General features: G+C 42.9%; 1 pseudogene; it reads left to right on the forward strand.

The window, feature by feature from the left end:
- Nucleotides 1-1,258: 1,258 nt before the first annotated feature.
- LOC143548268 (wall-associated receptor kinase 2-like) lies at nt 1,259-10,397 on the forward strand (annotated as a pseudogene).
- The last annotated feature ends 684 nt before the right edge of the window (nt 10,398-11,081 follow it).

The raw sequence follows: 11,081 nt of genomic DNA on the forward strand, positions 1-11,081 counted from the left end.
TTAAGTGTAGAAATGAGGTGTCAGTACATGATTGACCGGTACATGGGTAACACCCATAAGTGCTCCTTCCCCTCTTATATCAACAGACGCATAGTGAAGTAGCAAATAATAAGTGAATATTAATTAATATTCTTCAATATAAAAAAACTGGCACAGTTATAAATGAAAAAAAACCAACACATCAAGGTCCAATTTACAAGAAAATTCAAGCATTTTGTCATCAAAGTAGCAAAAACAAGATTCATTACAAAAGTAAATTTAACAACTAGTAAATTGCATGAATTGGTGATACTCATGATTTGCTTATTAAACTAAAAGGCAAGAAAAGTCTTTAATTCAAATTCAAACCAAGCAAAAAGTTGTGTTCGTTTTAAGTTAGACTCTTTTCATGTATCATAACTAATATAAAGTTTTAGTTGATGTGTTGTCTAGTTTAACCACATCCGTAAATCTCTTTAGTTATGACTACTTTAAGTATACGTTATGGTTCTTCCTCAATTGAAAAGAGCTCGTTTTGGAGGAGTAGAACGTTTTAGTGGATGCGTTGTTCAGTTTCACCACCTTAGTAAATCCCTTTAACTATGCTCACTATTAAGTTGGACCCTTTTCACTCTTCGATCTTCCGCATTCTAAATGGTTCATATATATATATATATATATATATATATATATATATATGGTTTTGATCAAATACAAATAAAATTAACGTGTTAATTATAAAAATCAAGTAGAGTAATTATATATAAAAATAGAGTAAATATGTAATTACATAATAAAGTAACTATGTAATCACATTAACATTTTAGTAAAAGAGAGTCACAAATAAGTGAAAATTGCAAATTTAAAAATCCACAGCAGAACTAGAAGAAAATTAATGGTAGATGTTCATTTGGGACCAAGTGATAAATTAAAGTCTTTCTTTGAAGTGTTCCATACGGTTAAACCCAAATTCACTTAACCATATATAACATACGTACGTAGAGTCGGTCATTGCAAAAAATAGTCTGAAAAATGAAAAGTATTTCACTGACCGGTCTGGACGGGTTAACTTGATTAGTTTTCCTTTAGACTTTAAACATTTAATTTCCAAACTTTCACGTTATATGACTTTTGGTGTTGCAGTTAACGTACACAACCTTGAAGGCATCCTATAAATTGATATATATTCCCTTAATTGTAAACGAAAACACACACAAAAATATAAAAAGAAAGGAGAAACATGCAGCTTCATATAATTATTTTCCTCTCTCTTCTTGCAATGGCCTTGGGAACCCTTCAAGGTTCCACCATTAACAATATATCAAAGCCAAACTGTCCAACCCACTGCGGGAATGTGATGGTTCCATACCCTTTCGGTATTGGTAATGACACAGGTTGTGCGCTTGACAACTCGTTCTACGTGACTTGTAACAAGTCCTACGAACCTCCGAAGTTGTTCCTTCTTTCTGGCAATATAGAAATATACAACATTTCAGATACGGAGTTCCGCGTTGGCACTGCCGTTGCGTATAGGTGCTACCACAAAAATGGAACCATACGAAGTTATTTTGATTGGTGGATGCGGGTTGGTGCATTCAGCTTCTCTCAAAAGAACAGGTTCACAGTCCTCGGGTGTGATGATCTTTCTACGATCAGAGGGACCAATGGTGCAGACTTTTCAAGTGGCTGTTTGGGACTATGTAGCAAAGCACAAGATTTATCTGATAACGGAACGTGCTTAGGAATTGGCTGTTGTCAGACATCTATACTGAATGGCCTACAATACTTGAATGTTACACTTAGTTCCTTTCAAAACCACACAGATGTTTGGTCCTTCAACCGCTGTGGCTATGCGTTTCTTGGCGAGGAAGGCAGTTTCTCGTTTCAGGGCGTCCGTGATTTATATCCAGATTTGGGTATTGTGAAGAGGGTAGAGTCCAATGTCACAATTGTTGTAGATTGGGTGATTGCGCATTCCACTCGTGGTTGCTCTGAGTCTACCGCATGCAAAGAAAATAGTTCCTGCTATGAGATAGACACTGGTGGGTATCGTTGTAGATGCAACGATGGTTATGAGGGTAACCCATATCTTGATCCAGGCTGCCAAGGTCAGTTTCCGGTATATATCAAAATATATCTCAACATGCATAGGAAGTATTATATATTAATAGTTTACTTAAAGTAATGTTCTACATAAATCTTTAATAATTTTTATTATATGACTTTTGATTGAAGTTTCAGTGTGTAGCTCTTCAACTTTGTATCAACACAATTTCTTTTTCCTATTTTAAAAAACAACTTAAAATAGGATATGTTCTGTTTTCTTTAATAAGTCTGCTATGTTTCCTTTTTATAGACATCAACGAGTACTATACCTGCCAAGGTATGGACAAAATAGACAAGATCTGACCAAAGCAGCCCATCACAGGGTGACAGCTCACTGACAACAGTACGACGAAGAGCACGCTCTAGTACAAAATGTCACTATCAGCCGCTGCCTACTCACCAACCCTCATCGTGGCATGTACATAGCCTGCAGTTGGTGGAAAAGGAATAGTACACAGCCGGCCATGTCACTATCAGCCGCTGCCTACCCACCAACCACCAGCATGGCACGTACGTAGCCCACAGTTGGTAGAAAAGGAATATTATACAGCTGGCTGTACCTGCTTGGAAACCTACCTTCGGCTATAAATACTCCAACACCTTGGAACGGTATGATCATCTTATATTATCTTATACCATCATATATCATCTGATATTATCTAGCTATTTCTCTTAATATACACTTATATTCAGAGCAATCTAGTCTGATTCTCACGCCGGAGGGTGGTCACAAGGAGGTACCCCCCCTTCTCAGTGACGAGCTCACGGTGTCTGTTTTGCAGGTCATCAGAAGAATAACCATCTTTGCCGGACCTAACCCTCGTGGGAAACATCTACTTAACCCTAAGATTATCCGTAATCTGCCGGGGTCACTTAGTGTTTCTTCATTGGCGCCATCCGTGCATAAAAGCTAGAACTAATTTTCTCAATTTTTTCAAAACCTCTGGAATGATGGTTAAGGTTACTCCGGTGCCAAGGCCAGCGAGTGACCAAGAAACCCCGGTAACCACAACCCCAGCTACTGGGGGGAACACCGGCGAGTACACAATTTTTACGAACACTACCCCGGTTACCCAAGCCGGGGCAAGTGCAGTAAACAATCCTTCACTGGGATTCACCGATACCCAGTTGGAGAGACAACAGACGAGGCTCCCCCGCCAAACACTTGATCAAGTTAAAGCGTGGGCGGAAGCACGTCAGAAGGAATTCCAAGCTGAGTTGGATGAACGCTTACGTTCACTCCAACAGGCTAACGAATTCGGAAGCACTCGACAACAGCTCAACATGAGCAATGAGTGCGAGTACTTGGACGATGATTGGGAGGAGTCCAACAGTGACGCAAACCCTCGTCATAGGGCGAAAGGGAAGCGCAAGGAAACAGACTTCCAACCGAGAAGGAATTTTGGAGAAACCTTCAAACCAAGGAACGCGGGGGGAAACCCACGTGACTTCTCCAAAACCTTTAGACCAACTGTTGCAAATGCGGGAACGTCCAAGTTTGCAAGGGAAATTGCGGAAGCAATCGCCCCGAAGAGTGCCAAATAGATGTCCAACATCGGCACTTATGATGATATATCCGACCCAGACGATCACTTGAACAGATTAATAGCGGGGGCAACCGTCAGCAACTGGACGGAACCCACGTGGTGTTATATGTTCCAGATGACGCTGGTTGGAGCGGCAAGGGTGTGGTTTGATCGTTTACCGGTCCACCACATCTATGATTGGGCGGACTTCCAACACAAGTTCAGCCAGCACTTCAGTCAACAGAGGAAATATACTGAAGAGCAGTGGACGATCCTCAACTGCGTTAGAGAGGAGGACGAATCTTTACTAGACTTCATCACTCGCTTCAACTCGAAGAAGCTGAGTCTGGGCACCATAAGAGAAGATCTTGTTCGCGCCGCTTTCATCCAGGGCGCCGAATACCCAGAGCTTATCCGCACGTTGACGGGTAAATACGGCATGCCATCCACATGGGATGCCATCATGACGGCGGCCAAGCGCTTTGCCGAAACGGAGAAGCAACTGGGTAGGGATCTTCCCCAGAGTACAAACCTCTACACGCAGAGGACTAGAGAAAACAACGTCCGGACCGCCCGGCAAAACAAAAAGAGGAAGCTAGGTATTTGGCAGTCAAGGGTAAACTTTGACACCTCATCCAGCTCTCGCCCTCTAGTAGGCGGAAGGGATAACACGCACCCATCAAGCCGAAACCCCCGGTGGACGCCACTCACCAAAAGCGTCACGGAGATATTTGCCACCGAAAAACTCCCATGGCCAAAAGCTCCAATGGTCCGGCAACGACATAACGCGGATCAGAGCAAATCCTGTGACTTCCATGGGACAAAGGGTCACACCACTGAGGAGTGTATATCCTTGAGGGATATTGTTGAAACATTCGTCAAGGATGGAAAACTTACACACCTTGTGGCATCAATCAAGAATGGAGGGATGAATGATAACCGATACAAAAGCAACGGACGAAAGCCCGTTGACATCAGCATCCACATGGTTCATAGTAACGTTAGAGGAAGAAAAAGACGAACGACAGAACCATGCGCGTGGAAGGAAGCTGAGGTGCGCTTCCCGCGAGTGCCAGGAGGACCCAGCAAAGAAGGCCCTATCGTCATCAAAAGCCAGCTGGGGCACTACATCACTTCCCGCACTCTTGCTGACAACGGCGCCTCGTCAACGGTTATGTACAGGCAGTTTTTCAACAAGCTAGACGACGAAGACAAGGAACGCCTGGAAACGGTCTACGCCTCGATGGAAGGGTTCGACGGCAGCACAAACACCCCCTGGGTATCCTATCTTTCCCCGTCATTCTCACGAACGGGAAACACTCCCGCACAGAAGACGTGGACTTTGTCGTAATGAGGAAGCCACACCACACATACGACATTCTCTTCGGGAGAGACGGGATGGCAAGATTCAATGCCGTGGTATCTTCAGTCCACGGCATGATGGGATGGCCAACAGCTGAGGGTGTAGCGATGATCACCGGTATTCCCCAGGTATGTATCGCATCTGTCTCATCAAAACCCAAACCAAAGATGGCTAAACCAACCATCACCGAACCAGAAGAATGGGCCTTCAATGGCAAATACCCTGACCAGGCTGTTACCATTGGCCCAACAGTCACTGATCCTACGCGCACCTTACTCAAACGCTTACTATAGAAAAACGCTGACATCTTCGCGTGGACACCAGCTGACATGACTGGGGTACCTCGAAGTAAGGCAGAGCATAAACTCAAGTGTGACCCGGCTTTTACGCCAGTCGTACAAAAGCGCAGAGTAATGGGGGCGGAACAAGCTAACGCGTGTAGAACCCAAGTCAAGGAACTCCTTGACGCGGGCATCGTACGCGTTAGCAGATATCAAACATGGGTTGCAAATCCCGTCATGGTTCCGAAATCTAACAAACAATGGCGCATGTGCATAGATTTCAAAGACTTAAACAAAGCATGCCCCAAAGATTGTTACCCGTTACCCGAAATTGACCTTAAGGTAGATTCGTTAGCACCGTTTCGCCTTAAATGCTTCCTTGATGCGTATAAGGGATACCATCAAATCCACATGGCCATTGACGATCAGGACAAAACCGCATTTCGGACGCCCGGTGGCACATTTTGTTATCAAATGATGCCATTCGGACTTAAGAATGTCGGGTCCACATACCAACGCCTGATGGACAAAGAGTTTCATGCCCAAATTGGGAGGAACTTGGAAATATACATGGATGACTTGGTCATCAAAAGCCCTGAGCCAGAAGCGATGTTGAAAGGCATCGAAGAAACTTTCAACACGCTCAGAAAGATAAACATGAAGCTCAATCCGAGCAAGTGTTCCTTTGGGATGGAAGAAGGGAAGTTCTTAGGAGTCATTGTTACTAAAGATGGCTTCAGAGCGAACCCTGAAAAGGTCGAAGCCATTATCAAAATGGAATCACCTACTACCATCAAGCAAGCTCAGACACTGAATGGACGACTAGTCGCACTTAACCGCTTTTTGGCAAACCATGCGGATAGGTCGTCCCCATTCGTGTTAACATTGAGAAACTGTTTAAAGAAAACGCACTTCCGCTGGACACTAGAAGCGGAAGCAGCTTTTCAGGAAATTCGGTCACGCTTGATCGAACTCCCAACGCTCACAGCACCAGAAATGGGAAACTCACTCACCTCGTGGCGTAATGGACGCTAAGCAGACTAATGCGTGTAGAACCCCAGTTGAGGAAAACACGGATGAAACTGCAGCTTCAATGTTGGAGACTACATACTGCGTAAACAACGAGATTCCGAACCAGGTGCATACCGGCTCGAAAGGCTCGATGGCACCCCCATCCCAAGAACATGGAATGGAGCTCAATTACGCAAATGTTACATGTAGATCAATTCCAAACTTATAAAGAAAAGGCCTAGAGCCACTTCTAATGGAAATGATTCTCCTTATCACATTGACGCTGATGGTCTTACATTTATACTTATGATCTGACCACACTGATATGCCGGTATTCACCGCATAAATAAGTGGGGAAGTAAGTCGTTGCGTATGGAAGGCGGCAAAACCCGCATAAACACAAAAAACGGCAAAAATTTCTAAGGAAAAGATGAGGAAAACCTTCACGCAGGTCAGTTATAGGTGAAGTTTGGTCATCCCACTAAATGAAAGTGACGGTCCTACCCGCACAATCATGATAGAGGAAACTGAACATTAACCTATTGACAACCGCGCGTCGAAATGTTAACTTATTCAAAACACTTAGAAAATTTCTAAAAAGATGAGGAAAACCTTCACGCAGGTCAGTTATAGGTGAAGTTTGGTCATCCCACTGAATGAAAGTGACGGTCCTACCCGCACAATCATGATAGAGGAAACTGAACATCAACCTATTGACAACCGCGCGTCGAAAGGTTAACTTATTTAAAACACTTAGAAAATTTCTAAGGAAAAGATGAGAAAAACCTTCAAGCAGGTCAGATATAGGTAAAGTTTAGCCATCCTACTAAGTGAAAGTGACGGTCTTACCCGCACAATCACGAAAGAGAGAGCAAAACTTTAACCTATCACCTGCCACGTTGAAAGGTTAACTCATCCAAACTACTCAAGAAATTGCTAAGTTAAACTAAAATATGCGTGAAACAAAGTTTCAAAATAAGAGGGAATACACCCCCTTACCTTGGTAACCAAGAAACCGTAAGACAAGTGCGGGTACAGTGTCAAGGCGAAACCCTTCACATACTTAGCACCTGCAGGGAATTGAAGCCAAGAATACCTTGGTAACCAAGAAACCGTAAGACAAGTGCGGGTACAGTGTCAAGGCGAAACCCTTCACATACTTAGCACCTGCAGGGAATTGAAGCCAAGAATACCTTGGAAGTCAAGTAACTATAAGACGAGTGCGGGTACAGTGTCAAGGCGAAACCCTTCACATACTTAGCACTTGCAGGGAATTAAAACCAAGAAGGATCTTCTGGGCCATGCTTGTGGAAAGGGAAATAACATCCCCGCATAGCGGGAACGTTGAGAACTAGATTGTTTGAAGCTCCAAGATGGAATTGGTTGTTTAACATAATTGATCACTATGTCTAAAACTACCAAAACCTCGTGGAGAATCTACACAAGTGAAACTCAACGCTCTTGACTTGCGAGGAGGTTACACACCTACCCGCATCATACCCAAAGATCAAGCTGAAAAGTCGGGAATTTCTGCACGTGACATTAGGAAAACCGCGGGAAGAATCCCCACGGAAAACCTTAAAACTACAAACCCTTTTCAAAACCCCTTGCTTAAGTCCAAAAGTTCACCTCACTTATTAACAATTCATGAGAAGAACATTGGACTGGGGGGACTTGAAGAGGTAGGTCCCAGCAGAGCCCAGTTGGACCCGCAAGACTCACCTTGAAGAGGGACGTCTGCGCAAAGACCAACTGGTTCCGCAGGACCCACCATGCTCAGAGATATGAAGACCTTACGCGCAGTACGCCAGCTGTTCCCGCAGGAAAAGCCTCCCAATGGTGAAGTACCCCGCCTGTTCCCGCAGCTGCGGATACAAGCCATCAGGGAAGGCTACCCGCACTAACAGTAAGGCTACACGCACAAGGCACTAACTCTCAATAATTCAGTAATGTCACCTGAAGAAGGAATGAGCAAGGCGGGAATACTCCCGCCCAAATGAGCCAGTCCGTACGCTTCTGGAGGATCTTTTGTACTATACCTGCCAAGGTATGGACAAAATAGACAAGATCTAACCAAAGCAGCCCATCACAGGGTGACAGCTCACTGACAACAGTACGACGAGGAGCACGCTCTAGTACAAAATGTCACTATCAGCCGCTGCTTACTCACCAACCCTCATCGTGGCACGTACATAGCCTGCAGTTGGTGGAAAAGGAATAGTACACAGCCGGCCATGTCACTATCAGCCGCTGCCTACCCACCAACCACCAGCATGGCACGTGCGTAGCCCACAGTTGGTAGAAAAGGAATATTATAGTACCTGCTTGGAAACCTACCTTCGGCTATAAATACTCCAACACCTTGGAACGGTATGATCATCTTATATTATCTTATACCATATATATCATCTGATATTATCTAGCTATTTCTCTTAATATACACTTATATTCAGAGCAATCTAGTCTGATTCTCACGCCGGAGGGTGGTCACAAGGAGGTACCCCCCCTTCTCAGTGACGAGCTCACGGTGTCTGTTTTGCAGGTCATCAGAAGAATAACTATCTTTGCCGGACCTAACCCTCGTGGGAAACATCTACTTAACCCTAAGATTATCCGTAATCTGCCGGGGTCACTTAGTGTTTCTTCAGCGAGGATCTAGGTTCCAACCCTTGTTTTGGTGATTGCATAAATACTCCAGGGAGTTACAATTGTACATGCCCACCGGGATCGTTTGGTGATGCAAATACAGAAAATGGTTGACGAAAGACTCAAAAGCCCAAAGATTTGAGGTTTTCTTCAACCGCTTTCATTATAGGTATTTCTTTCTTGAATATATATAAAAAAATGTGTCAACGTACACTACTAGAAAATAAATCTTTTCTAAGATGGTAGTTTCCAAAAACGATGTTCTTCATTGCAACTGATCACAACCACTAATTTGAAATGATTTTCATTTTCATTTCACCTGTAGCAATCGTGTTTGGGCTGTTAGCAATGCTATCCGGTCTAATTGGTATTTTATATGGAATAAGGAGGAAGCTAATGAAGCTTCGAGAAAAGTTCTTCGAGCAAAATGGGGGAGTGTTACTGAAACAAAAAATCAGCTCGCATGGGTCTCATGAGGCGATGACATTGTTTAGCACATCACAACTTTGTAAAGCCACTCGCAATTATTCTAAAGATAATATTATTGGCCGAGGTGCCTATGGCGTAGTGTACAAGGGAGTTTTGTCTGATAAACGTGTTGTTGCAATAAAGAAGTCTAAAATAGTGGATGAGAGCCAGGCAGAGCAATTCATAAATGAAGTCTTGATCCTCACACAAGTCATCCATCGAAATGTGGTAAAGCTTTTAGGGTGCTGCTTAGAAGAGGAAGTCCCTGTATTGGTTTATGAATTCATCTCTAATAACACTCTTTTCTATCACATTCATTCTAGATTGGGTGGAATGAGTTGGTTATCATAAGAAAATCGATTGAGAGTAGCTACTGAAGCTGCAAGTGCACTTGCATACCTTCATTCGGAAACTCTCATGCCAATCATACACCGAGATATCAAGTCTACAAACATACTATTAGATGATAACTATACCGCAAAAATTTCAGATTTTGGTGCATCAAGATTAGTCCCATTAGATAACCAACATGTAACTACTCTTATTCAAGGCACACTAGGGTATTTGGATCCAGAGTACTTTAGCACAAGCCAACTAACAGAAAAAAGTGATGTATATAGCTTTGGAGTGGTCCTTGCAGAACTGATAACTGGGGAAAAAGCAATTGGTGTTGATTGGTCCGATGTTGACAAGAATTTATCAATATATTTCGTCAACTCTGTTACAAACAAATGCTTATACGAAATTGTTGAACCTCGAATATTACGTGAAGGGAGATTTGAGCAAATAGAAGCGGTAGCCGACCTGGTGAAAAAATGCCTTAATGCACTAGGCCAAGATAGACCGACAATGAAAGAGGTGGCTATGGAACTAGACAACTTGAGGAAATTCACAACTCATCCTTGGATTCAGCGACAAACTTTTCAAAACACCATAAGCTTAGTTCTTGAAGTTGAGCATCCGGATCTTTATGAGGTCCCACTAGTCTCATATGGTACTAATGATAAGGAATCTTAATCGAGTAGCACATATATTGCGTTTGAAGGTAACAAATCACGCAGATAAATTTTGTGAGCATCACCACCTCACCAAATATGGTTGGTATTCAAGATATTAGTTTGAGATTTATCATTAGTCAAAGTTTGTAATATAATAGTTGTTTTTGTTCACTAAATGAGCGGTTTTCTTTTTCTCTATATTCCCATTCCCATTGTATTTTATTTTTACTTTCTTGTCTCTATATTCCAGTTGTATTTTAGCACTGCATGCAACTCTTTATTTGATAAGGCTTAGTGGTGTCCACCATTTATTAGGGTTGACACGAACTTTTCTGGCTCGCCTTTTTACTTTCTTCTGTCTTCACAAATGCCCGCATGCATGTACCATTCATCTCTAATACTTTTTATATGACCCTGCCGATGAATTCTGAATACCGAGGCTTGGTTTCATAATAATTTTTTGCTTCGTATTGGCACTGGCGTTGCTTACAACCAAAATGGAACTGTACACGATGATTTTGATTTTGATGTGTGGTTTAAGTTAAGTGAATTCACTTTCTCTCAAAAGCACAAGTTTACTGTCCTTGGGTGTGACGATTATTCTTTCATGAGAGGGACAAACGGTGTATGTAGCAAAGAAGAGGATGTGGCTAATTGTAACACCCCGGCTAAAGTGGAAACGCTTGAGTGTGACGTACAGATT

The sequence above is a fragment of the Bidens hawaiensis genome, unplaced genomic scaffold, assembly GCF_021521415.1.
Source record: "Bidens hawaiensis isolate Kalapana, Puna unplaced genomic scaffold, B.hawaiensis_p1.1 tig00014983_1, whole genome shotgun sequence".
Taxonomy (NCBI): Eukaryota; Viridiplantae; Streptophyta; class Magnoliopsida; order Asterales; family Asteraceae; genus Bidens; species Bidens hawaiensis.